The 26505-nt window shown below is 75.9% G+C and overlaps 1 protein-coding gene across 2 annotated transcripts in view; it reads left to right on the top strand.

Annotated features, from left to right (window-relative positions):
• The window catches only part of NCAN (neurocan), a 308547-nt gene that overhangs the window by 16818 nt on the left and 265224 nt on the right, over positions 1-26505 (top strand). The window lies entirely within an intron of this gene.

Here is a 26505-nt window from a genome sequence, read left to right as displayed (position 1 = left end):
CCTGCCAGCATGGCCAATTGGCCATGCTGGCAGGGGCTGATGGGAATTGTAGTTCATAACATCTGGAGTGCCAAAGGTTTGCCACCGCTGGCCTATAGGGACATGAGATCACCCATGTCCCTGGGCGCATGCCTTTTGGTCTTGGGGGGGGGGACCTGGGCTGGCCCCCCGCTGCCGAGGCCTGACCCCAGCCTCCATGCAGGCTGGCTTTTGCCCTCCCGAGGCCCTGGTGACAGCAGGAGCTGGCCTGCAGAGAGGCAGGGGCGGGGCTCGGTCCAGACTCCCACCCCACCCCTAAGTGTGGGAGCACGCGCGTGGGGCGCCCGGAGGAGGTGTCGCCCCGGGCGCCATTTCCCCCGGATACGCTTCTGGCGATTACTCACACAAAGTTTGGGCCGTGAGACGCGCAAGTCCAAATCCTCACTGAGCCGCCTTAGTTTCCCTGCAGGGGCCAAAGCTTCTCCAAGATCCAGCTCTGGGCTCTCCCAGCCCAGGCCCTTTCGTTTCAGAGTCTAGAGAACACGGATAAGGCAGCGTAGATTTTAAGGCTCATAAAAATGACGGGTGTGCCTTTAAACACGCCTATCATAAATGTTCAGAACTCGCTGCCACAAGATGCCGCAGCATGCTGTTTCAGTTGCAAAGGGTTATTATGGGGAGAAAAGATGTCATGGCAGCTGTTAGCTTACAGGAGATTTAAAAGTGGATTAAACAAAGAGGAAAAGAGCGGTTCTTCCCAAATCTGTTCGGTATGGCCTCAAAACTTAACCTCCACCTTCCAAGACGGGGCACTTGCGGGTATCAGTCACTGGAGAGCAATAACAGAAAGAGACTTTGGACAAATGGCTTGATCCAGCGGGGCTCTATTTTACACGTGTATTTTAAGTCTAAATGTAAAGCAATCTCAACCAGAATTCACTCAGTATACAATAGAGAGCTAAAGATAGTCACCTGCGCAAGCACTTGGTCATTACTGACCCAGGAGAACAAACCTGAAACATGTGAGGATAAAACGGGGAAATGCCCATGGCCTCTTTGGAAGTCTCTGGGCCTTGGGGTAGAGCTCAGCGTGGCGTGCTGCCTCTGATGTCACCAAGAAAACAACGGGGCCCACAGCGATCAAAAGTTTCAGCACACTTTTAAAAAACGGTTCTTTTGGCAACACAAGAAAAGCGATTCCGCTGCCAGTTATGGGCAGTTTTAACTATGAATCTTTGTGCGTGCAAAACCCACTTTCCATACAGATGGTAATAAAATTAAATTTCTTCTTTTAATTAATAAGGAAATGAACATGCACAAGAGCCCAGTGAGGGGGTGGAGGGGGCTGAAGCTCTGGGGGGCAACTTCCGTGCCTCACCTGGTACACCTGGTCTGCTGTGCAGGTGGTAACTGCTGGGCCCAGGAGGCAGCGGGCATTTCTCGCTCCTGGGGGCTCTGGGGCAGAGGCTCTTCTGAGGTCGTCTCCCTCGGCTGCAGCTGGCTCCGAGTCAGGAGTTATGGAGACAGCACCACCAGTTGGGTCCCTCTTGGTCCCATCAGTGGCCTAGTGGTTAAGAGCAGGTGAACTCTAATCTGAAGAACTGGGTTTGATTCTCCGCTCTGCCACTTGAGCTGTGGAGGTTTATCCAGTGAACCAAATTAGCTTGTGCACTCCAACACATGCCAGCTGGGTGACCTTGGGCTAGTCACAGTTCTTCGGAGCTCTCTCAGCCCCACCCACCTCACAGGGTGTTTGTTGGGGGGGGGAAGGGAAAGGAGATTGTCGGCCCCTTTGAGTCTCCTTACAGGAGAGAAAGGGAGGGTATAAATCCAAACACTTTTTCTTCCCTTTGTGCAGCACCACAAGGTCCCTGCAACCAGAAGGGGAACAAGACTTGAACGTGGCACCTTCGGAGGCTGGAGGTTCCAGAGGCACATCTAGGGAGGAGAGGCCGTGGAAGGAGGGAGAGGAGATGTGGGGGTGGACAACTGTGGGTGAGATTCAAAGTGGGAGGGGGAGAAAGAGGGACCAGATGCAGGAGGGGTGGCGGGGGTTGCTGGTGGAGAAATCTGGGAGTGAGGAAGATGGAGCAGATGGAAAAAGGGCAAACAAAGTGGGGATTTCAAGGTGAGATTTTGGGGAGAGGGTTTATTATATTTGTCTTTTATTATATTTCTATCTTCCCCATCTGGCTAAAGTCAGGGAGCAAATCCCTTAAGAGGAAGGGCCCGGGCAGCCTTTCGTTGTCCTTAGCGCAAGACGAGGTTCCTATGCAAACTATCCGCTCTACATAATTACTGCCCTAAGCTACGAATGGGGCAGGAGACTAAATGGCCATTTGACACGGATGCTGTCTGTATAAGAACACAAGAGTAGCTGTATGAGGATACAGATACTCTTGTTTCCTTATACAGTCTGCTGAGTCTTCGGGACAATTGCCCTTCCCCTGCTAGAGTTCCCACTGAAGCGACGGTTGCATCAGCTAAAAACTTCTAATTTCAGCAAAAGAAAATGCATTTTTTGTTTTATAAAAAAACTTTACAACTTGGAACCCACAAAGTTAAATGTGGCACAACAGGCTAAATATACAAACTGATGTTTCCGGGACTGCAAAACGGCTATGTGTGAGTGTGTGTTTATCTATGTGTGAAATATCTGAAGGTCTCCTTTCTCTCCCTCCTCTTACTCTCTCTCTCTCTCTCTCTTTTCTCGCCTTCCTTCTGTCTCCTTTCTTTCTTTTCATCTTTCTCTTTCTTTTCATCTATCTCTTAATCTCTCTCAATTTTTTTCTTTCTCCCTCCCCCCCCCCCCCCAAATTCCAGAATTGCAGATCCTGCATCTGCCGGAACATAATATTATTATGACCAATATTATTAGATCCCAAAAGAAAGTTCCTCTCCCACTCATTGTCTCAGCCTTCAGTGGCTTTCCTTTTCCAGTAATGGGGGAGAATTATGAGAACTGGTTTCTTTTGGGGGTGGGGAGAAGAATTCTGACAGGGAGATGATCAATAATTGAAAAGATATCCTTGGAGTAGACACATCTACTGCAGAGATGGTCTTCATTTTGTGCCAATTCTGCATATGAACAGAGGCACGTGTGTGGAGGTATTTCAGGGAGCACGGGACATTGCTTTGATACAGTTATCTAAAAATGTCTGACTTGTGGGGGGGGGGGGGAATTGTAGTTTTCACCGTGGGTGCCATTTTCTGCAGCTGCGCCTCCGCCAATGGAAGAAGGGTAGGAGGAGAGAACCCAGAAGTTAAACCAGAGCTGCATTCCCCAGTATCTGTGTGTGTCACTTTATTCAGGAGAAAGCAGGGGCCTTGCTAATTAATAAAAATAGAACCTTAATTTATTTTTAGGAGTAATTTTCCATGTTGTCAAAAAGGAAAGTAGGTTTCGTAGCCTGCCAGACGCCTCTGAAAAGCACACCAGCAGTCTGTGGCTCGTCCCACAGCATCTAGTATTCAAAAGATAGACCACATCTATTTATGGAGGCTCCATCCAGCTATTCTGGCAATTTGCCAACATCAATCTTTCTGCTCTTTCATTGTTAAAATCATTATTGTTTGGAAACCATCCCAAGCTACCCGCTGTCTCCACTAGGGATGGTCACCTTTTCTGGCATTTTTTGGATCCGGCATTAGAAGCCCTGATTTTTTGGGGTTTTTTTAAAAGCTGAACCTGAGAAATGCTAGCCCCACCCAGCTGGATCGGCTGAGCTGACTTCTGCATTCATCTGAGTGAGGCTGCTTCATCTCCTGAGACACCAGAGGGTGAGGTGGGGGGGGGGGGGTTTGCTGGCAGGGATTGGAATCTTGCCCCCACCCCAGGTCGCCCTGCTGACTGCCTAGCCTGGGTGGGGGTTGCTTGAGGGGTCACCCTAACCCCCCTCCAGCCAGTTATGAAACCCCCCAAACCCAAAATCTGTTCAGCATTTTGGGCACCAGGCTATTTGGCTCTGCTGAATAGAGTGACTTTTTGGGGGGTGGGTGGGGGGTCCTTCATTCAGCTTTACCAAATGGCCAGCCCTAACCGCCATGTCTCCTGGGCAGGGTGTTGCCAAGTTGTGCATGTGCTACGAGCCATCAAGTCATTTCTGACCTCTGGAGACCCTCTGAATGAGTGACCTCCGGGGCATCCCGTCACGGACGGCCTTGCAGACTGAAGCCTGAGGCTTCCTTGGTCGAGGCCCGCTTGCCTCCTGCTTTCCCTTGCACAGCTGTCTGTTTCAGCGAGTCCGGTCTTCTTATGTTTCCCCCACAATTTAACCATTCCTCAAAAGCCATCCTAAGCTGGGAGTCGTTGCCGTATCTGGTGACAGTGAGTTCCGCAAGTTTAAAAAAGGCACTGTAAGAAGAACACCAGGTGAACTTCCTAAGGGCCATTTTGCCTCCTGCCCCCCCCCCCCCCCCAGGTGCACCCAGCATTTACCTCCAGGATATCTGAATTGGTCCGGCTCTCATGTGGCTCGCTGTATTCTGTATACTTCAGAAGCACCTTGTCCATGTCTGTGCTGGCATACTGGAAGAGCCGGTTGGTGCTGTTGAAAATGATGAGGGCGATCTCACAGTCACACAGGATGCTCAGCTCATAAGCCTTCTTCATCAGCCCAAACTTCCTCTTGGTGAAGGTCACCTGGGCAAAGAGGTAGAATGGTAGAATGGTTACAGCAATCCTGAGGTGTTATTGCCTATTGCAGTGATAGCGAAACTTTTCAAGACCGAGTGCTCATATTGCAACCCAAAACCCACTTATTTATCGCAAAGTGCCAACACGGCAATTTAACCAGAATACTGAGGTTTTAGTTTAGAAAAAACGGTTGGCTCCAAGGCATGCGTTACTCGGGAGTAAGCTTGGTGGTAGTCGGTGGCTTTGTTTTGAAGCAACAGTGCAACTCTTCCAACAGGTGAATCACGACCCTAGGAGGGTTTACTCAGAAGCAAGCCCCATTGCCAGTAACCAAGCTTACTCCCAGGTCATGCTTTAGTTCTTTGCATGAAAATCAGTGGGGTTTAATAGGATAATCTACACTGCTTCCCCAAAACTAGGTCTTAGGTTTAATGCTAATAATTGAGCCCAGTGGCCCAGGCCAGCCTAGATATGTGTGTGTGTGTGGGGGGGGGGGGACTCTGCATGTGCCTACAGAGAGGGCTCTGCCACCTCTGGCACCTGTGCCATAGGTTCACCACCACTGGCCTATTGTATATTTTCTTTGTAAAGGTGGCTGGCCTAAAACATACTTTTCCTATATATATTCAATTATTGTGAAGACATCTGTGTATGACTGATATTTTACATTGTATACCAGTAAGTTAAAAAAAGTTTTGAATTTGCAGGGTGTTTTCATCCTCTAGCCTTTAGGTGCAGAGTGGTGTGATGGTAGCCTTCGGAGTATAAGTTCACCTGCCGGTTCCTTTGGTCCAAAATGCGGCTGATCTGGATTTTTTTCCGCCCCATTGCAGTTGGGCAGGGATGGAGACGGCTCTATTGAGAAGAAAAGAAGCAGATGTTAGAGGCCATTGACACATTCGTGGTCTTCTTTGCATCGAGTGCACATTTCCTTCAGATTTCCCCCTTTTGGCACTCACCCTGCCTTTCAATCAGACAGTCCCCGTGGTTTCTGAAAGCTCCGAAAGAGCAACTTTCCCTCTCCTTTTGCAGGGAAAGCAAAGGGGATCAGGATGCATTTAGCTTTCTTGGGGGTTTCCCATTCCTCCCTGCCTTTCCCCACCCACACCTTGGCAGGTTCTCCCACTCTTTGGGCCACCATTTTAGAAGGTTCAGTCAGAAGAGCTATTTTTTCATGCTGAAGATCTGTTGCAGGCGTGACAGATCCAGTAAAACTGACAAGAAACTGATATGGTCCAGCAAACTAATGCTGGGGGGAAATTGGCAGCAGGCAACCTCTCCCAATGGAGGTAGCCGTCAGAACCCCAAAAACTGAAACAAACTCATGTGTAAGAACAGCAGTTTATTCAGGATTGTGGATCTTCCCTGGACAAAGCCAGAACTGATTTTGCCCGCGCAAAATCCAGTAATTAAAACAGCTTGCACCCCCCCATCCCGGGAAAGCGCACCTAAAAGTAACTGTAAGAAAGATAACAGCGAAGATGCCCAGCCACTGACCTTGATCAGCACCTGCGGAGTGAAATCACTTTCTAGCAACAGTCGGATGCCATCTGTATTTTAATCGGTTTATGATAATTGAGCGCTGTATTTTAACTTTTAACTTTGTATGTATTTTGTTTTCCACTTGTCTTGCTAGTGTTGTAAACCACCCTGAGCCCTCCGGGGGAGGCCGGTATATAAGTAGAACAATAAAATAAATAAATAAATAAATAAATAGGCAGACAGTAATGCATTAACCCTCCATCTTACAGAAAGCAGCAAAAGCAAACCCCGAATTCTAGCAGGCCTCCTGACAGTAGCACAAAAGCAACAAGGAAGTGGCGGGTGGACAAAATGGTGGCTTGGCTTGGCCAGGGTTACTTTGCAGGAGGAGAATCCTGATATAAACAAACAAACAAAAAACCCGTGGGAAAATCCTACTGTGAAGTTAACAGCCATAGGATAAGTTGTGCATACACAATTGGCCAAAGGTAAACAGAAAGACTAGGAAGGGACAAATTCAAGCCAGTTTCCAACTCAATTGCTTGTAACCATTCTTTTATTTCCAAGGTTTATTTGCCGTTTGGTCAACTGAGACATCTGCACTTCTGTATTAACAAAAGAACTCCACCTTTCCTATTTTATCCTCATAACAGCCCTGTCAGGCAGCTATGGAAGAGAGAAGGTGACTGAGCTCAAATGAGCTCCACAGCCAATCAGGATTTGAACCCGGGTCTCTTAGGACCTGACATGACACAGTCTGAACTGTACTCCACAATACTTCTCAATGAAAACCACGCAGTAGAAATATTTAATACAAATAAAGCATGAAATGTCAATAGCAGGATAAAACCATATGAAAAAGAGGGGGATCGTTATATAAATTAAATTCACAACCTGGACGAATGTGCTCCCAGTTTCTTTTGAAACTTATCTTTTGAAACTTATATTTTCAACAAGTTTTCTGATTTGGTAGATTTGTTTGTATAGTTCTTAAAAAAATTAACACATCCAAAATATAGAACAACATATCCAGCTTTAATACATACAACATATGTTGTTTTCTGATTTATGGGTGCCCAAATAATAGGGGGGGGGGAGCATACAAAACTCAGCATGAAAAAATAGCAACAGTGCAGAAATAAAGATAACTGGCTGGCGGCCGAGTGAGGGAGCTGGATGGACTCTCACTTGTCGGATCCAGCCGGGCTCTTCTGAGGATCATAACCAGGCATTTTTTCCCACAACCAACATCAAAATAGGGATTTTCAGGCTAGACCCGCAAAGGAGAATTATGCAAAACCCTGCCAAGGGTGGAGGAGGATGGCAGATCTCCAAACTACGGGACAAAACTTTGGGGTTCTTCCGATCTGCCTCTTCACCCAGAAATTCTTTTAAGGTTTCCCGCATCCTTCCGTGCTCGATCTCATTCAGTTGTCTTGGCTGCTGGCCACCAAGCATCAAGGCTGAATTTAGCAGGGCCAAACTAAATTTAAAACCTGGAAGGAAACTCTGACAGAGTTCCCATGACCCACGGCCGTGCCACTCACCGCCCACACAGGGCACTGAACGGGACACGGCCAGACGTTTGCACAGGAACTACGGTCAGATGGGGGGGGGGGGGGAATGGCAGAATATTCCCTGGGGGAATCCCCTTCCCAGTGCTCTGCAGCAAACTCACAACAGTCTTGCATAGGTTTATCACAGGAACCCCCTCGCAGGACTGAGGCTCGGTGATCGTCTCTGCTTGGCAGGATGTAAGGAATAAGCATTTGTTCTTCTATTGCCAGAACTAATGTATCAATAGCAAAGGACCCTCCATGATGCCCCACGAGAGAGAGAGAGAGAGAGAGAGAGAGAGAGAGAGAGAGAGAGAGAGAGAGAGAGAGACGACTTCCAGTTCCCAAAGGGGTGATCATGACCCATGCAGAGAATCGCAGGCTCAGTCCCGGGCATCTCCCATTTAGAGGATCAGGTAATGGGAAAGACTTCCACCTGAGACCCCAGAGAACCACAGCCAGTCTGAGTAGGCAGCCCGGAACTGGATGGGCTGATGGGACGATTCAGTATAGCCAGCTTCATGTGCTCAAACCCCAGATTCAAGGGTCAAGGTGAGAGGTATGGCTGTCACTCAGCAGCAGGCCTACATTTATGTTCCCAGGGCATGAAGTCTGTGCACACAGAACCACAGAACCGTAAAGGGGCCACACAGGCCATCTAGTCCAACCCTCGCTCAATGCAAGAGCAGCCTGAAGCATCCATGACAGGTGTTTGTCCAGCTGCTGATCGAAGGCAGCCGGAGAAGGGGAGCTCCCCACCTCTCTCAGCAGCCCACCCCACCACCTGCGCCCACTTACCTGAGCCGGCCCAGGCTCCAGCCTCCGGGTCAGCCAACGGCCCAGCCAGCCTGCCCCCTCTCACTTGGCCCGACCGGCCGAGGCCTGCTGGATGTGTGTGTGTGGTGGGTGGGTGGGTGGGTCAGAAGTGTGGGGGTGATTTTCTACCCCCCCTTAACTCACCAGGGGGCTCCTGGGGCGTTTGTCCCCAGATATCCCCATTATAGCTACACAACTGCCCCAGTGGTGGGATTCAGCAGGTTCGCACCACTTCAGCAGAGCCGGTTGTTAAAACGGTGCTTGTTTACAAAATTATTTGAATCCCACCACTGAACTGCCCTCTCTAAGTGACAGCCCTTCAAATCCTTAAAGAAAACAATCATGCCCCACAATCTCTTCTCCAACCTGAACATTCCCAAGTCCCTCAGCTTTTCCAACAGATTGCAAAGAAACAGGGTCCAGACTGAGGACACTGGGACTCCCCCGGGAAGAGGCACAAGCAGCGCAGACTTTCTTAGAAGCAAGCAAGCAAGCAAGCATTGGTGCCTGCAAGCCCTCCGAGTGGTTTCAATCTCCAGTTGTTTCCAGCATCACGAGTATTTCTTATTAGACTTTCTGGGAGGAGTTAGAGTCCTAAATCCTCAATACAATTAAACCCTTTTTTGAACTGTTGCTCGCTTGTCTGTGGGTCTTACAAGGCACCTGATATTAGTTTGCTTGGGGAACACATCAAGCAACTTTTGTAATTATTTGATATTTCTTTACATGACACACAGCACCACATGTGTTTGGACTGTATTTTTTTTAATGACTACATAAAGAATGGTTTCTCTTTGGGGGGGGGGGGGCGGGACATGCCAAGTTAGGCATTTTCCAAATTTTGAGATCAATCACATTTGTCCTGAGTGCATAAACGGAGCTGAATGTGCAGCTGGGCGCAGAAAATTAGCTTTCTGATGTTTCCAGTACTCACCACAGTGCTGAAAAAGCTGATGCAAACAATATAAGGGTTGCCAATCTCCAGATGGGGCCTGGAGAACTCCCAGAATGGCAACTGATCTCAAAACCGCAGAAATCCATTCCCCTGGGGGGGAAACTGGTTGGTTTGGAGAGTGAATTGTACAGCATTGCCCCACCCACCCCCGTTCTTCACAAACCCTGCCCTCCTCAGGCCCTGCCCCCAAATCTCCTGGAATTTCCCATCCTGGAGTTGGCATCCATAGCAGGAAGAACCTGTTGAACTCTTTGGACACCAAGGGAGGGCAGGAAATGACAATGGCCCGCATGTGAACACCCCTTGCTGGATCAGACAAAAAATGCATCTTGCCCGACATCCTGCTTCTTATCACGGCCAACCAGGTGCCTCCAGAGAGCGGCCAAGCAGGAAAAATGACTATCCAAAATCCCATCAGGGTTGCCAGTTCTGGGATGGGAAGTATGTGGAGATTTTAGGGGATGGAGCCAGAGGTGGAGGGGGGGGGGCTTCCATGGGGCTTCATATCATATAGAACGCCTTCCAAAGCAGTCATTCTCCAAGGGGCCCAATTTCTATTGCCAGGAGATCAGTTGTAAACCCAGGACAACTCCAGCTACCACCTGAAGTTCAATGACAGGGTGATATGAAATCTAACACAAGAGGCAGTGGCCTAACACTAATGGGGACATGGGGTATGCCCACATCCCCCCTGGGCGCACACTGTTGAGCCCTGCCCCTCTCCTGGCCACCCTGCAGGCCGGCTCCTGCCCTCCCCAGGCTCTGGAGCGAGCCTGCAGGGAGGACGGGAGGACGGGAAGATGGGGCACCACAGCAGGCAGCCCAGTGCGGTGCAGGCCAGCCCAGGAGCTCAGAAGCCAGCCAGCCAGCCTGCCGCCACGGCACCCATCTGAGCCTCCAGGCCCCGCCCTCCCTGCTGGCTCCCGTTAAGTGGGGCATGGGGGGGGGGAGATGCAGGGAGGCAGTCATCCCCCCAGGCACCATTTAGGCTTGGTACACCACTGACAAAAGGGGTGCTGGGGAGGGGGTTGAGAACTGCAAATTCTGACCCACTGAAAAAGGGTCCCTTTGAAACATTCTGTTGGTTCTCTGCAAGGGTCATTCACATTTATTTGCTATCTTTCCTCCAAAAAGCAAAGGGGGGTGGTAAATGGGAGCTGGGCTTGGTAAGACGAGGGGAGAGGGAGAGGCTGGGCCAAGATTTCCCAGTCTCCCTAGTGCCGTGGTGGCGAACCTTTGGCACTCCAGATGTTTGTGGGGGGGGGGGGGGGTGTGGGGGTGGGGGGGGGGGGGGGGGGGGGGGTTTGGGGGGGGGTGTTTGGGGGGGGGGGGGGTGGGGGGGGGGAGGGGGATTTGGGGGGGGGGGGTGTGGGTGGGGGGGGGGGGGGGGGGGGGGGGGGGGGTTTTGGGGGGGCGGGGGGTGGGGGGGGGGGGGGGTGGGGGGGGGGGGGGGTGGGGGGGGGGGGGGGTGGGGGGGGGGGGCTGTGCGGGGGGGGGGGGGGGGGGGGGGGGGGGGGTGGGGGGGGGGGGGGGTGGGGGGGGGGGGGGGTGGGGGGGGGGGGGGGTGGGGGGGGGGGGGGGTGGGGGGGGGGGGGGGTGGGGGGGGGGGGGGGTGGGGGGGGGGGGGGGTGGGGGGGGGGGGGGGTGGGGGGGGGGGGGGGTGGGGGGGGGGGGGGGTGGGGGGGGGGGGGGGTGGGGGGGGGGGGGGGTGGGGGGGGGGGGGGGTGGGGGGGGGGGGGGGTGGGGGGGGGGGGGGGTGGGGGGGGGGGGGGGTGGGGGGGGGGGGGGGTGGGGGGGGGGGGGGGTGGGGGGGGGGGGGGGTGGGGGGGGGGGGGGGTGGGGGGGGGGGGGGGTGGGGGGGGGGGGGGGTGGGGGGGGGGGGGGGTGGGGGGGGGGGGGGGTGGGGGGGGGGGGGGGTGGGGGGGGGGGGGGGTGGGGGGGGGGGGGGGTGGGGGGGGGGGGGGGTGGGGGGGGGGGGGGGTGGGGGGGGGGGGGGGTGGGGGGGGGGGGGGGTGGGGGGGGGGGGGGGTGGGGGGGGGGGGGGGTGGGGGGGGGGGGGGGTGGGGGGGGGGGGGGGTGGGGGGGGGGGGGGGTGGGGGGGGGGGGGGGTGGGGGGGGGGGGGGGTGGGGGGGGGGGGGGGTGGGGGGGGGGGGGGGTGGGGGGGGGGGGGGGTGGGGGGGGGGGGGGGTGGGGGGGGGGGGGGGTGGGGGGGGGGGGGGGTGGGGGGGGGGGGGGGTGGGGGGGGGGGGGGGTGGGGGGGGGGGGGGGTGGGGGGGGGGGGGGGTGGGGGGGGGGGGGGGTGGGGGGGGGGGGGGGTGGGGGGGGGGGGGGGTGGGGGGGGGGGGGGGTGGGGGGGGGGGGGGGTGGGGGGGGGGGGGGGTGGGGGGGGGGGGGGGTGGGGGGGGGGGGGGGTGGGGGGGGGGGGGGGTGGGGGGGGGGGGGGGTGGGGGGGGGGGGGGGTGGGGGGGGGGGGGGGTGGGGGGGGGGGGGGGTGGGGGGGGGGGGGGGTGGGGGGGGGGGGGGGTGGGGGGGGGGGGGGGTGGGGGGGGGGGGGGGTGGGGGGGGGGGGGGGTGGGGGGGGGGGGGGGTGGGGGGGGGGGGGGGTGGGGGGGGGGGGGGGTGGGGGGGGGGGGGGGTGGGGGGGGGGGGGGGTGGGGGGGGGGGGGGGTGGGGGGGGGGGGGGGTGGGGGGGGGGGGGGGTGGGGGGGGGGGGGGGTGGGGGGGGGGGGGGGTGGGGGGGGGGGGGGGTGGGGGGGGGGGGGGGTGGGGGGGGGGGGGGGTGGGGGGGGGGGGGGGTGGGGGGGGGGGGGGGTGGGGGGGGGGGGGGGTGGGGGGGGGGGGGGGTGGGGGGGGGGGGGGGTGGGGGGGGGGGGGGGTGGGGGGGGGGGGGGGTGGGGGGGGGGGGGGGTGGGGGGGGGGGGGGGTGGGGGGGGGGGGGGGTGGGGGGGGGGGGGGGTGGGGGGGGGGGGGGGTGGGGGGGGGGGGGGGTGGGGGGGGGGGGGGGTGGGGGGGGGGGGGGGTGGGGGGGGGGGGGGGTGGGGGGGGGGGGGGGTGGGGGGGGGGGGGGGTGGGGGGGGGGGGGGGTGGGGGGGGGGGGGGGTGGGGGGGGGGGGGGGTGGGGGGGGGGGGGGGTGGGGGGGGGGGGGGGTGGGGGGGGGGGGGGGTGGGGGGGGGGGGGGGTGGGGGGGGGGGGGGGTGGGGGGGGGGGGGGGTGGGGGGGGGGGGGGGTGGGGGGGGGGGGGGGTGGGGGGGGGGGGGGGTGGGGGGGGGGGGGGGTGGGGGGGGGGGGGGGTGGGGGGGGGGGGGGGTGGGGGGGGGGGGGGGTGGGGGGGGGGGGGGGTGGGGGGGGGGGGGGGTGGGGGGGGGGGGGGGTGGGGGGGGGGGGGGGTGGGGGGGGGGGGGGGTGGGGGGGGGGGGGGGTGGGGGGGGGGGGGGGTGGGGGGGGGGGGGGGTGGGGGGGGGGGGGGGTGGGGGGGGGGGGGGGTGGGGGGGGGGGGGGGTGGGGGGGGGGGGGGGTGGGGGGGGGGGGGGGTGGGGGGGGGGGGGGGTGGGGGGGGGGGGGGGTGGGGGGGGGGGGGGGTGGGGGGGGGGGGGGGTGGGGGGGGGGGGGGGTGGGGGGGGGGGGGGGTGGGGGGGGGGGGGGGTGGGGGGGGGGGGGGGTGGGGGGGGGGGGGGGTGGGGGGGGGGGGGGGTGGGGGGGGGGGGGGGTGGGGGGGGGGGGGGGTGGGGGGGGGGGGGGGTGGGGGGGGGGGGGGGTGGGGGGGGGGGGGGGTGGGGGGGGGGGGGGGTGGGGGGGGGGGGGGGTGGGGGGGGGGGGGGGTGGGGGGGGGGGGGGGTGGGGGGGGGGGGGGGTGGGGGGGGGGGGGGGTGGGGGGGGGGGGGGGTGGGGGGGGGGGGGGGTGGGGGGGGGGGGGGGTGGGGGGGGGGGGGGGTGGGGGGGGGGGGGGGTGGGGGGGGGGGGGGGTGGGGGGGGGGGGGGGTGGGGGGGGGGGGGGGTGGGGGGGGGGGGGGGTGGGGGGGGGGGGGGGTGGGGGGGGGGGGGGGTGGGGGGGGGGGGGGGTGGGGGGGGGGGGGGGTGGGGGGGGGGGGGGGTGGGGGGGGGGGGGGGTGGGGGGGGGGGGGGGTGGGGGGGGGGGGGGGTGGGGGGGGGGGGGGGTGGGGGGGGGGGGGGGTGGGGGGGGGGGGGGGTGGGGGGGGGGGGGGGTGGGGGGGGGGGGGGGTGGGGGGGGGGGGGGGTGGGGGGGGGGGGGGGTGGGGGGGGGGGGGGGTGGGGGGGGGGGGGGGTGGGGGGGGGGGGGGGTGGGGGGGGGGGGGGGTGGGGGGGGGGGGGGGTGGGGGGGGGGGGGGGTGGGGGGGGGGGGGGGTGGGGGGGGGGGGGGGTGGGGGGGGGGGGGGGTGGGGGGGGGGGGGGGTGGGGGGGGGGGGGGGTGGGGGGGGGGGGGGGTGGGGGGGGGGGGGGGTGGGGGGGGGGGGGGGTGGGGGGGGGGGGGGGTGGGGGGGGGGGGGGGTGGGGGGGGGGGGGGGTGGGGGGGGGGGGGGGTGGGGGGGGGGGGGGGTGGGGGGGGGGGGGGGTGGGGGGGGGGGGGGGTGGGGGGGGGGGGGGGTGGGGGGGGGGGGGGGTGGGGGGGGGGGGGGGTGGGGGGGGGGGGGGGTGGGGGGGGGGGGGGGTGGGGGGGGGGGGGGGTGGGGGGGGGGGGGGGTGGGGGGGGGGGGGGGTGGGGGGGGGGGGGGGTGGGGGGGGGGGGGGGTGGGGGGGGGGGGGGGTGGGGGGGGGGGGGGGTGGGGGGGGGGGGGGGTGGGGGGGGGGGGGGGTGGGGGGGGGGGGGGGTGGGGGGGGGGGGGGGTGGGGGGGGGGGGGGGTGGGGGGGGGGGGGGGTGGGGGGGGGGGGGGGTGGGGGGGGGGGGGGGTGGGGGGGGGGGGGGGTGGGGGGGGGGGGGGGTGGGGGGGGGGGGGGGTGGGGGGGGGGGGGGGTGGGGGGGGGGGGGGGTGGGGGGGGGGGGGGGTGGGGGGGGGGGGGGGTGGGGGGGGGGGGGGGTGGGGGGGGGGGGGGGTGGGGGGGGGGGGGGGTGGGGGGGGGGGGGGGTGGGGGGGGGGGGGGGTGGGGGGGGGGGGGGGTGGGGGGGGGGGGGGGTGGGGGGGGGGGGGGGTGGGGGGGGGGGGGGGTGGGGGGGGGGGGGGGTGGGGGGGGGGGGGGGTGGGGGGGGGGGGGGGTGGGGGGGGGGGGGGGTGGGGGGGGGGGGGGGTGGGGGGGGGGGGGGGTGGGGGGGGGGGGGGGTGGGGGGGGGGGGGGGTGGGGGGGGGGGGGGGTGGGGGGGGGGGGGGGTGGGGGGGGGGGGGGGTGGGGGGGGGGGGGGGTGGGGGGGGGGGGGGGTGGGGGGGGGGGGGGGTGGGGGGGGGGGGGGGTGGGGGGGGGGGGGGGTGGGGGGGGGGGGGGGTGGGGGGGGGGGGGGGTGGGGGGGGGGGGGGGTGGGGGGGGGGGGGGGTGGGGGGGGGGGGGGGTGGGGGGGGGGGGGGGTGGGGGGGGGGGGGGGTGGGGGGGGGGGGGGGTGGGGGGGGGGGGGGGTGGGGGGGGGGGGGGGTGGGGGGGGGGGGGGGTGGGGGGGGGGGGGGGTGGGGGGGGGGGGGGGTGGGGGGGGGGGGGGGTGGGGGGGGGGGGGGGTGGGGGGGGGGGGGGGTGGGGGGGGGGGGGGGTGGGGGGGGGGGGGGGTGGGGGGGGGGGGGGGTGGGGGGGGGGGGGGGTGGGGGGGGGGGGGGGTGGGGGGGGGGGGGGGTGGGGGGGGGGGGGGGTGGGGGGGGGGGGGGGTGGGGGGGGGGGGGGGTGGGGGGGGGGGGGGGTGGGGGGGGGGGGGGGTGGGGGGGGGGGGGGGTGGGGGGGGGGGGGGGTGGGGGGGGGGGGGGGTGGGGGGGGGGGGGGGTGGGGGGGGGGGGGGGTGGGGGGGGGGGGGGGTGGGGGGGGGGGGGGGTGGGGGGGGGGGGGGGTGGGGGGGGGGGGGGGTGGGGGGGGGGGGGGGTGGGGGGGGGGGGGGGTGGGGGGGGGGGGGGGTGGGGGGGGGGGGGGGTGGGGGGGGGGGGGGGTGGGGGGGGGGGGGGGTGGGGGGGGGGGGGGGTGGGGGGGGGGGGGGGTGGGGGGGGGGGGGGGTGGGGGGGGGGGGGGGTGGGGGGGGGGGGGGGTGGGGGGGGGGGGGGGTGGGGGGGGGGGGGGGTGGGGGGGGGGGGGGGTGGGGGGGGGGGGGGGTGGGGGGGGGGGGGGGTGGGGGGGGGGGGGGGTGGGGGGGGGGGGGGGTGGGGGGGGGGGGGGGTGGGGGGGGGGGGGGGTGGGGGGGGGGGGGGGTGGGGGGGGGGGGGGGTGGGGGGGGGGGGGGGTGGGGGGGGGGGGGGGTGGGGGGGGGGGGGGGTGGGGGGGGGGGGGGGTGGGGGGGGGGGGGGGTGGGGGGGGGGGGGGGTGGGGGGGGGGGGGGGTGGGGGGGGGGGGGGGTGGGGGGGGGGGGGGGTGGGGGGGGGGGGGGGTGGGGGGGGGGGGGGGTGGGGGGGGGGGGGGGTGGGGGGGGGGGGGGGTGGGGGGGGGGGGGGGTGGGGGGGGGGGGGGGTGGGGGGGGGGGGGGGTGGGGGGGGGGGGGGGTGGGGGGGGGGGGGGGTGGGGGGGGGGGGGGGTGGGGGGGGGGGGGGGTGGGGGGGGGGGGGGGTGGGGGGGGGGGGGGGTGGGGGGGGGGGGGGGTGGGGGGGGGGGGGGGTGGGGGGGGGGGGGGGTGGGGGGGGGGGGGGGTGGGGGGGGGGGGGGGTGGGGGGGGGGGGGGGTGGGGGGGGGGGGGGGTGGGGGGGGGGGGGGGTGGGGGGGGGGGGGGGTGGGGGGGGGGGGGGGTGGGGGGGGGGGGGGGTGGGGGGGGGGGGGGGTGGGGGGGGGGGGGGGTGGGGGGGGGGGGGGGTGGGGGGGGGGGGGGGTGGGGGGGGGGGGGGGTGGGGGGGGGGGGGGGTGGGGGGGGGGGGGGGTGGGGGGGGGGGGGGGTGGGGGGGGGGGGGGGTGGGGGGGGGGGGGGGTGGGGGGGGGGGGGGGTGGGGGGGGGGGGGGGTGGGGGGGGGGGGGGGTGGGGGGGGGGGGGGGTGGGGGGGGGGGGGGGTGGGGGGGGGGGGGGGTGGGGGGGGGGGGGGGTGGGGGGGGGGGGGGGTGGGGGGGGGGGGGGGTGGGGGGGGGGGGGGGTGGGGGGGGGGGGGGGTGGGGGGGGGGGGGGGTGGGGGGGGGGGGGGGTGGGGGGGGGGGGGGGTGGGGGGGGGGGGGGGTGGGGGGGGGGGGGGGTGGGGGGGGGGGGGGGTGGGGGGGGGGGGGGGTGGGGGGGGGGGGGGGTGGGGGGGGGGGGGGGTGGGGGGGGGGGGGGGTGGGGGGGGGGGGGGGTGGGGGGGGGGGGGGGTGGGGGGGGGGGGGGGTGGGGGGGGGGGGGGGTGGGGGGGGGGGGGGGTGGGGGGGGGGGGGGGTGGGGGGGGGGGGGGGTGGGGGGGGGGGGGGGTGGGGGGGGGGGGGGGTGGGGGGGGGGGGGGGTGGGGGGGGGGGGGGGTGGGGGGGGGGGGGGGTGGGGGGGGGGGGGGGTGGGGGGGGGGGGGGGTGGGGGGGGGGGGGGGTGGGGGGGGGGGGGGGTGGGGGGGGGGGGGGGTGGGGGGGGGGGGGGGTGGGGGGGGGGGGGGGTGGGGGGGGGGGGGGGTGGGGGGGGGGGGGGGTGGGGGGGGGGGGGGGTGGGGGGGGGGGGGGGTGGGGGGGGGGGGGGGTGGGGGGGGGGGGGGGTGGGGGGGGGGGGGGGTGGGGGGGGGGGGGGGTGGGGGGGGGGGGGGGTGGGGGGGGGGGGGGGTGGGGGGGGGGGGGGGTGGGGGGGGGGGGGGGTGGGGGGGGGGGGGGGTGGGGGGGGGGGGGGGTGGGGGGGGGGGGGGGTGGGGGGGGGGGGGGGTGGGGGGGGGGGGGGGTGGGGGGGGGGGGGGGTGGGGGGGGGGGGGGGTGGGGGGGGGGGGGGGTGGGGGGGGGGGGGGGTGGGGGGGGGGGGGGGTGGGGGGGGGGGGGGGTGGGGGGGGGGGGGGGTGGGGGGGGGGGGGGGTGGGGGGGGGGGGGGGTGGGGGGGGGGGGGGGTGGGGGGGGGGGGGGGTGGGGGGGGGGGGGGGTGGGGGGGGGGGGGGGTGGGGGGGGGGGGGGGTGGGGGGGGGGGGGGGTGGGGGGGGGGGGGGGTGGGGGGGGGGGGGGGTGGGGGGGGGGGGGGGTGGGGGGGGGGGGGGGTGGGGGGGGGGGGGGGTGGGGGGGGGGGGGGGTGGGGGGGGGGGGGGGTGGGGGGGGGGGGGGGTGGGGGGGGGGGGGGGTGGGGGGGGGGGGGGGTGGGGGGGGGGGGGGGTGGGGGGGGGGGGGGGTGGGGGGGGGGGGGGGTGGGGGGGGGGGGGGGTGGGGGGGGGGGGGGGTGGGGGGGGGGGGGGGTGGGGGGGGGGGGGGGTGGGGGGGGGGGGGGGTGGGGGGGGGGGGGGGTGGGGGGGGGGGGGGGTGGGGGGGGGGGGGGGTGGGGGGGGGGGGGGGTGGGGGGGGGGGGGGGTGGGGGGGGGGGGGGGTGGGGGGGGGGGGGGGTGGGGGGGGGGGGGGGTGGGGGGGGGGGGGGGTGGGGGGGGGGGGGGGTGGGGGGGGGGGGGGGTGGGGGGGGGGGGGGGTGGGGGGGGGGGGGGGTGGGGGGGGGGGGGGGTGGGGGGGGGGGGGGGTGGGGGGGGGGGGGGGTGGGGGGGGGGGGGGGTGGGGGGGGGGGGGGGTGGGGGGGGGGGGGGGTGGGGGGGGGGGGGGGTGGGGGGGGGGGGGGGTGGGGGGGGGGGGGGGTGGGGGGGGGGGGGGGTGGGGGGGGGGGGGGGTGGGGGGGGGGGGGGGTGGGGGGGGGGGGGGGTGGGGGGGGGGGGGGGTGGGGGGGGGGGGGGGTGGGGGGGGGGGGGGGTGGGGGGGGGGGGGGGTGGGGGGGGGGGGGGGTGGGGGGGGGGGGGGGTGGGGGGGGGGGGGGGTGGGGGGGGGGGGGGGTGGGGGGGGGGGGGGGTGGGGGGGGGGGGGGGTGGGGGGGGGGGGGGGTGGGGGGGGGGGGGGGTGGGGGGGGGGGGGGGTGGGGGGGGGGGGGGGTGGGGGGGGGGGGGGGTGGGGGGGGGGGGGGGTGGGGGGGGGGGGGGGTGGGGGGGGGGGGGGGTGGGGGGGGGGGGGGGTGGGGGGGGGGGGGGGTGGGGGGGGGGGGGGGTGGGGGGGGGGGGGGGTGGGGGGGGGGGGGGGTGGGGGGGGGGGGGGGTGGGGGGGGGGGGGGGTGGGGGGGGGGGGGGGTGGGGGGGGGGGGGGGTGGGGGGGGGGGGGGGTGGGGGGGGGGGGGGGTGGGGGGGGGGGGGGGTGGGGGGGGGGGGGGGTGGGGGGGGGGGGGGGTGGGGGGGGGGGGGGGTGGGGGGGGGGGGGGGTGGGGGGGGGGGGGGGTGGGGGGGGGGGGGGGTGGGGGGGGGGGGGGGTGGGGGGGGGGGGGGGTGGGGGGGGGGGGGGGTGGGGGGGGGGGGGGGTGGGGGGGGGGGGGGGTGGGGGGGGGGGGGGGTGGGGGGGGGGGGGGGTGGGGGGGGGGGGGGGTGGGGGGGGGGGGGGGTGGGGGGGGGGGGGGGTGGGGGGGGGGGGGGGTGGGGGGGGGGGGGGGTGGGGGGGGGGGGGGGTGGGGGGGGGGGGGGGTGGGGGGGGGGGGGGGTGGGGGGGGGGGGGGGTGGGGGGGGGGGGGGGTGGGGGGGGGGGGGGGTGGGGGGGGGGGGGGGTGGGGGGGGGGGGGGGTGGGGGGGGGGGGGGGTGGGGGGGGGGGGGGGTGGGGGGGGGGGGGGGTGGGGGGGGGGGGGGGTGGGGGGGGGGGGGGGTGGGGGGGGGGGGGGGTGGGGGGGGGGGGGGGTGGGGGGGGGGGGGGGTGGGGGGGGGGGGGGGTGGGGGGGGGGGGGGGTGGGGGGGGGGGGGGGTGGGGGGGGGGGGGGGTGGGGGGGGGGGGGGGTGGGGGGGGGGGGGGGTGGGGGGGGGGGGGGGTGGGGGGGGGGGGGGGTGGGGGGGGGGGGGGGTGGGGGGGGGGGGGGGTGGGGGGGGGGGGGGGTGGGGGGGGGGGGGGGTGGGGGGGGGGGGGGGTGGGGGGGGGGGGGGGTGGGGGGGGGGGGGGGTGGGGGGGGGGGGGGGTGGGGGGGGGGGGGGGTGGGGGGGGGGGGGGGTGGGGGGGGGGGGGGGTGGGGGGGGGGGGGGGTGGGGGGGGGGGGGGGTGGGGGGGGGGGGGGGTGGGGGGGGGGGGGGGTGGGGGGGGGGGGGGGTGGGGGGGGGGGGGGGTGGGGGGGGGGGGGGGTGGGGGGGGGGGGGGGTGGGGGGGGGGGGGGGTGGGGGGGGGGGGGGGTGGGGGGGGGGGGGGGTGGGGGGGGGGGGGGGTGGGGGGGGGGGGGGGTGGGGGGGGGGGGGGGTGGGGGGGGGGGGGGGTGGGGGGGGGGGGGGGTGGGGGGGGGGGGGGGTGGGGGGGGGGGGGGGTGGGGGGGGGGGGGGGTGGGGGGGGGGGGGGGTGGGGGGGGGGGGGGGTGGGGGGGGGGGGGGGTGGGGGGGGGGGGGGGTGGGGGGGGGGGGGGGTGGGGGGGGGGGGGGGTGGGGGGGGGGGGGGGTGGGGGGGGGGGGGGGTGGGGGGGGGGGGGGGTGGGGGGGGGGGGGGGTGGGGGGGGGGGGGGGTGGGGGGGGGGGGGGGTGGGGGGGGGGGGGGGTGGGGGGGGGGGGGGGTGGGGGGGGGGGGGGGTGGGGGGGGGGGGGGGTGGGGGGGGGGGGGGGTGGGGGGGGGGGGGGGTGGGGGGGGGGGGGGGTGGGGGGGGGGGGGGGTGGGGGGGGGGGGGGGTGGGGGGGGGGGGGGGTGGGGGGGGGGGGGGGTGGGGGGGGGGGGGGGTGGGGGGGGGGGGGGGTGGGGGGGGGGGGGGGTGGGGGGGGGGGGGGGTGGGGGGGGGGGGGGGTGGGGGGGGGGGGGGGTGGGGGGGGGGGGGGGTGGGGGGGGGGGGGGGTGGGGGGGGGGGGGGGTGGGGGGGGGGGGGGGTGGGGGGGGGGGGGGGTGGGGGGGGGGGGGGGTGGGGGGGGGGGGGGGTGGGGGGGGGGGGGGGTGGGGGGGGGGGGGGGTGGGGGGGGGGGGGGGTGGGGGGGGGGGGGGGTGGGGGGGGGGGGGGGTGGGGGGGGGGGGGGGTGGGGGGGGGGGGGGGTGGGGGGGGGGGGGGGTGGGGGGGGGGGGGGGTGGGGGGGGGGGGGGGTGGGGGGGGGGGGGGGTGGGGGGGGGGGGGGGTGGGGGGGGGGGGGGGTGGGGGGGGGGGGGGGTGGGGGGGGGGGGGGGTGGGGGGGGGGGGGGGTGGGGGGGGGGGGGGGTGGGGGGGGGGGGGGGTGGGGGGGGGGGGGGGTGGGGGGGGGGGGGGGTGGGGGGGGGGGGGGGTGGGGGGGGGGGGGGGTGGGGGGGGGGGGGGGTGGGGGGGGGGGGGGGTGGGGGGGGGGGGGGGTGGGGGGGGGGGGGGGTGGGGGGGGGGGGGGGTGGGGGGGGGGGGGGGTGGGGGGGGGGGGGGGTGGGGGGGGGGGGGGGTGGGGGGGGGGGGGGGTGGGGGGGGGGGGGGGTGGGGGGGGGGGGGGGTGGGGGGGGGGGGGGGTGGGGGGGGGGGGGGGTGGGGGGGGGGGGGGGTGGGGGGGGGGGGGGGTGGGGGGGGGGGGGGGTGGGGGGGGGGGGGGGTGGGGGGGGGGGGGGGTGGGGGGGGGGGGGGGTGGGGGGGGGGGGGGGTGGGGGGGGGGGGGGGTGGGGGGGGGGGGGGGTGGGGGGGGGGGGGGGTGGGGGGGGGGGGGGGTGGGGGGGGGGGGGGGTGGGGGGGGGGGGGGGTGGGGGGGGGGGGGGGTGGGGGGGGGGGGGGGTGGGGGGGGGGGGGGGTGGGGGGGGGGGGGGGTGGGGGGGGGGGGGGGTGGGGGGGGGGGGGGGTGGGGGGGGGGGGGGGTGGGGGGGGGGGGGGGTGGGGGGGGGGGGGGGTGGGGGGGGGGGGGGGTGGGGGGGGGGGGGGGTGGGGGGGGGGGGGGGTGGGGGGGGGGGGGGGTGGGGGGGGGGGGGGGTGGGGGGGGGGGGGGGTGGGGGGGGGGGGGGGTGGGGGGGGGGGGGGGTGGGGGGGGGGGGGGGTGGGGGGGGGGGGGGGTGGGGGGGGGGGGGGGTGGGGGGGGGGGGGGGTGGGGGGGGGGGGGGGTGGGGGGGGGGGGGGGTGGGGGGGGGGGGGGGTGGGGGGGGGGGGGGGTGGGGGGGGGGGGGGGTGGGGGGGGGGGGGGGTGGGGGGGGGGGGGGGTGGGGGGGGGGGGGGGTGGGGGGGGGGGGGGGTGGGGGGGGGGGGGGGTGGGGGGGGGGGGGGGTGGGGGGGGGGGGGGGTGGGGGGGGGGGGGGGTGGGGGGGGGGGGGGGTGGGGGGGGGGGGGGGTGGGGGGGGGGGGGGGTGGGGGGGGGGGGGGGTGGGGGGGGGGGGGGGTGGGGGGGGGGGGGGGTGGGGGGGGGGGGGGGTGGGGGGGGGGGGGGGTGGGGGGGGGGGGGGGTGGGGGGGGGGGGGGGTGGGGGGGGGGGGGGGTGGGGGGGGGGGGGGGTGGGGGGGGGGGGGGGTGGGGGGGGGGGGGGGTGGGGGGGGGGGGGGGTGGGGGGGGGGGGGGGTGGGGGGGGGGGGGGGTGGGGGGGGGGGGGGGTGGGGGGGGGGGGGGGTGGGGGGGGGGGGGGGTGGGGGGGGGGGGGGGTGGGGGGGGGGGGGGGTGGGGGGGGGGGGGGGTGGGGGGGGGGGGGGGTGGGGGGGGGGGGGGGTGGGGGGGGGGGGGGGTGGGGGGGGGGGGGGGTGGGGGGGGGGGGGGGTGGGGGGGGGGGGGGGTGGGGGGGGGGGGGGGTGGGGGGGGGGGGGGGTGGGGGGGGGGGGGGGTGGGGGGGGGGGGGGGTGGGGGGGGGGGGGGGTGGGGGGGGGGGGGGGTGGGGGGGGGGGGGGGTGGGGGGGGGGGGGGGTGGGGGGGGGGGGGGGTGGGGGGGGGGGGGGGTGGGGGGGGGGGGGGGTGGGGGGGGGGGGGGGTGGGGGGGGGGGGGGGTGGGGGGGGGGGGGGGTGGGGGGGGGGGGGGGTGGGGGGGGGGGGGGGTGGGGGGGGGGGGGGGTGGGGGGGGGGGGGGGTGGGGGGGGGGGGGGGTGGGGGGGGGGGGGGGTGGGGGGGGGGGGGGGTGGGGGGGGGGGGGGGTGGGGGGGGGGGGGGGTGGGGGGGGGGGGGGGTGGGGGGGGGGGGGGGTGGGGGGGGGGGGGGGTGGGGGGGGGGGGGGGTGGGGGGGGGGGGGGGTGGGGGGGGGGGGGGGTGGGGGGGGGGGGGGGTGGGGGGGGGGGGGGGTGGGGGGGGGGGGGGGTGGGGGGGGGGGGGGGTGGGGGGGGGGGGGGGTGGGGGGGGGGGGGGGTGGGGGGGGGGGGGGGTGGGGGGGGGGGGGGGTGGGGGGGGGGGGGGGTGGGGGGGGGGGGGGGTGGGGGGGGGGGGGGGTGGGGGGGGGGGGGGGTGGGGGGGGGGGGGGGTGGGGGGGGGGGGGGGTGGGGGGGGGGGGGGGTGGGGGGGGGGGGGGGTGGGGGGGGGGGGGGGTGGGGGGGGGGGGGGGTGGGGGGGGGGGGGGGTGGGGGGGGGGGGGGGTGGGGGGGGGGGGGGGTGGGGGGGGGGGGGGGTGGGGGGGGGGGGGGGTGGGGGGGGGGGGGGGTGGGGGGGGGGGGGGGTGGGGGGGGGGGGGGGTGGGGGGGGGGGGGGGTGGGGGGGGGGGGGGGTGGGGGGGGGGGGGGGTGGGGGGGGGGGGGGGTGGGGGGGGGGGGGGGTGGGGGGGGGGGGGGGTGGGGGGGGGGGGGGGTGGGGGGGGGGGGGGGTGGGGGGGGGGGGGGGTGGGGGGGGGGGGGGGTGGGGGGGGGGGGGGGTGGGGGGGGGGGGGGGTGGGGGGGGGGGGGGGTGGGGGGGGGGGGGGGTGGGGGGGGGGGGGGGTGGGGGGGGGGGGGGGTGGGGGGGGGGGGGGGTGGGGGGGGGGGGGGGTGGGGGGGGGGGGGGGTGGGGGGGGGGGGGGGTGGGGGGGGGGGGGGGTGGGGGGGGGGGGGGGTGGGGGGGGGGGGGGGTGGGGGGGGGGGGGGGTGGGGGGGGGGGGGGGTGGGGGGGGGGGGGGGTGGGGGGGGGGGGGGGTGGGGGGGGGGGGGGGTGGGGGGGGGGGGGGGTGGGGGGGGGGGGGGGTGGGGGGGGGGGGGGGTGGGGGGGGGGGGGGGTGGGGGGGGGGGGGGGTGGGGGGGGGGGGGGGTGGGGGGGGGGGGGGGTGGGGGGGGGGGGGGGTGGGGGGGGGGGGGGGTGGGGGGGGGGGGGGGTGGGGGGGGGGGGGGGTGGGGGGGGGGGGGGGTGGGGGGGGGGGGGGGTGGGGGGGGGGGGGGGTGGGGGGGGGGGGGGGTGGGGGGGGGGGGGGGTGGGGGGGGGGGGGGGTGGGGGGGGGGGGGGGTGGGGGGGGGGGGGGGTGGGGGGGGGGGGGGGTGGGGGGGGGGGGGGGTGGGGGGGGGGGGGGGTGGGGGGGGGGGGGGGTGGGGGGGGGGGGGGGTGGGGGGGGGGGGGGGTGGGGGGGGGGGGGGGTGGGGGGGGGGGGGGGTGGGGGGGGGGGGGGGTGGGGGGGGGGGGGGGTGGGGGGGGGGGGGGGTGGGGGGGGGGGGGGGTGGGGGGGGGGGGGGGTGGGGGGGGGGGGGGGTGGGGGGGGGGGGGGGTGGGGGGGGGGGGGGGTGGGGGGGGGGGGGGGTGGGGGGGGGGGGGGGTGGGGGGGGGGGGGGGTGGGGGGGGGGGGGGGTGGGGGGGGGGGGGGGTGGGGGGGGGGGGGGGTGGGGGGGGGGGGGGGTGGGGGGGGGGGGGGGTGGGGGGGGGGGGGGGTGGGGGGGGGGGGGGGTGGGGGGGGGGGGGGGTGGGGGGGGGGGGGGGTGGGGGGGGGGGGGGGTGGGGGGGGGGGGGGGTGGGGGGGGGGGGGGGTGGGGGGGGGGGGGGGTGGGGGGGGGGGGGGGTGGGGGGGGGGGGGGGTGGGGGGGGGGGGGGGTGGGGGGGGGGGGGGGTGGGGGGGGGGGGGGGTGGGGGGGGGGGGGGGTGGGGGGGGGGGGGGGTGGGGGGGGGGGGGGGTGGGGGGGGGGGGGGGTGGGGGGGGGGGGGGGTGGGGGGGGGGGGGGGTGGGGGGGGGGGGGGGTGGGGGGGGGGGGGGGTGGGGGGGGGGGGGGGTGGGGGGGGGGGGGGGTGGGGGGGGGGGGGGGTGGGGGGGGGGGGGGGTGGGGGGGGGGGGGGGTGGGGGGGGGGGGGGGTGGGGGGGGGGGGGGGTGGGGGGGGGGGGGGGTGGGGGGGGGGGGGGGTGGGGGGGGGGGGGGGTGGGGGGGGGGGGGGGTGGGGGGGGGGGGGGGTGGGGGGGGGGGGGGGTGGGGGGGGGGGGGGGTGGGGGGGGGGGGGGGTGGGGGGGGGGGGGGGTGGGGGGGGGGGGGGGTGGGGGGGGGGGGGGGTGGGGGGGGGGGGGGGTGGGGGGGGGGGGGGGTGGGGGGGGGGGGGGGTGGGGGGGGGGGGGGGTGGGGGGGGGGGGGGGTGGGGGGGGGGGGGGGTGGGGGGGGGGGGGGGTGGGGGGGGGGGGGGGTGGGGGGGGGGGGGGGTGGGGGGGGGGGGGGGTGGGGGGGGGGGGGGGTGGGGGGGGGGGGGGGTGGGGGGGGGGGGGGGTGGGGGGGGGGGGGGGTGGGGGGGGGGGGGGGTGGGGGGGGGGGGGGGTGGGGGGGGGGGGGGGTGGGGGGGGGGGGGGGTGGGGGGGGGGGGGGGTGGGGGGGGGGGGGGGTGGGGGGGGGGGGGGGTGGGGGGGGGGGGGGGTGGGGGGGGGGGGGGGTGGGGGGGGGGGGGGGTGGGGGGGGGGGGGGGTGGGGGGGGGGGGGGGTGGGGGGGGGGGGGGGTGGGGGGGGGGGGGGGTGGGGGGGGGGGGGGGTGGGGGGGGGGGGGGGTGGGGGGGGGGGGGGGTGGGGGGGGGGGGGGGTGGGGGGGGGGGGGGGTGGGGGGGGGGGGGGGTGGGGGGGGGGGGGGGTGGGGGGGGGGGGGGGTGGGGGGGGGGGGGGGTGGGGGGGGGGGGGGGTGGGGGGGGGGGGGGGTGGGGGGGGGGGGGGGTGGGGGGGGGGGGGGGTGGGGGGGGGGGGGGGTGGGGGGGGGGGGGGGTGGGGGGGGGGGGGGGTGGGGGGGGGGGGGGGTGGGGGGGGGGGGGGGTGGGGGGGGGGGGGGGTGGGGGGGGGGGGGGGTGGGGGGGGGGGGGGGTGGGGGGGGGGGGGGGTGGGGGGGGGGGGGGGTGGGGGGGGGGGGGGGTGGGGGGGGGGGGGGGTGGGGGGGGGGGGGGGTGGGGGGGGGGGGGGGTGGGGGGGGGGGGGGGTGGGGGGGGGGGGGGGTGGGGGGGGGGGGGGGTGGGGGGGGGGGGGGGTGGGGGGGGGGGGGGGTGGGGGGGGGGGGGGGTGGGGGGGGGGGGGGGTGGGGGGGGGGGGGGGTGGGGGGGGGGGGGGGTGGGGGGGGGGGGGGGTGGGGGGGGGGGGGGGTGGGGGGGGGGGGGGGTGGGGGGGGGGGGGGGTGGGGGGGGGGGGGGGTGGGGGGGGGGGGGGGTGGGGGGGGGGGGGGGTGGGGGGGGGGGGGGGTGGGGGGGGGGGGGGGTGGGGGGGGGGGGGGGTGGGGGGGGGGGGGGGTGGGGGGGGGGGGGGGTGGGGGGGGGGGGGGGTGGGGGGGGGGGGGGGTGGGGGGGGGGGGGGGTGGGGGGGGGGGGGGGTGGGGGGGGGGGGGGGTGGGGGGGGGGGGGGGTGGGGGGGGGGGGGGGTGGGGGGGGGGGGGGGTGGGGGGGGGGGGGGGTGGGGGGGGGGGGGGGTGGGGGGGGGGGGGGGTGGGGGGGGGGGGGGGTGGGGGGGGGGGGGGGTGGGGGGGGGGGGGGGTGGGGGGGGGGGGGGGTGGGGGGGGGGGGGGGTGGGGGGGGGGGGGGGTGGGGGGGGGGGGGGGTGGGGGGGGGGGGGGGTGGGGGGGGGGGGGGGTGGGGGGGGGGGGGGGTGGGGGGGGGGG

Source organism: Sphaerodactylus townsendi, linkage group LG05 (assembly GCF_021028975.2).
Source record: "Sphaerodactylus townsendi isolate TG3544 linkage group LG05, MPM_Stown_v2.3, whole genome shotgun sequence".
Taxonomy (NCBI): Eukaryota; Metazoa; Chordata; class Lepidosauria; order Squamata; family Sphaerodactylidae; genus Sphaerodactylus; species Sphaerodactylus townsendi.
The sequence above is the reverse complement of the archived record's forward strand: the minus strand, read 5'-3'. Positions and strand labels throughout refer to the sequence as shown.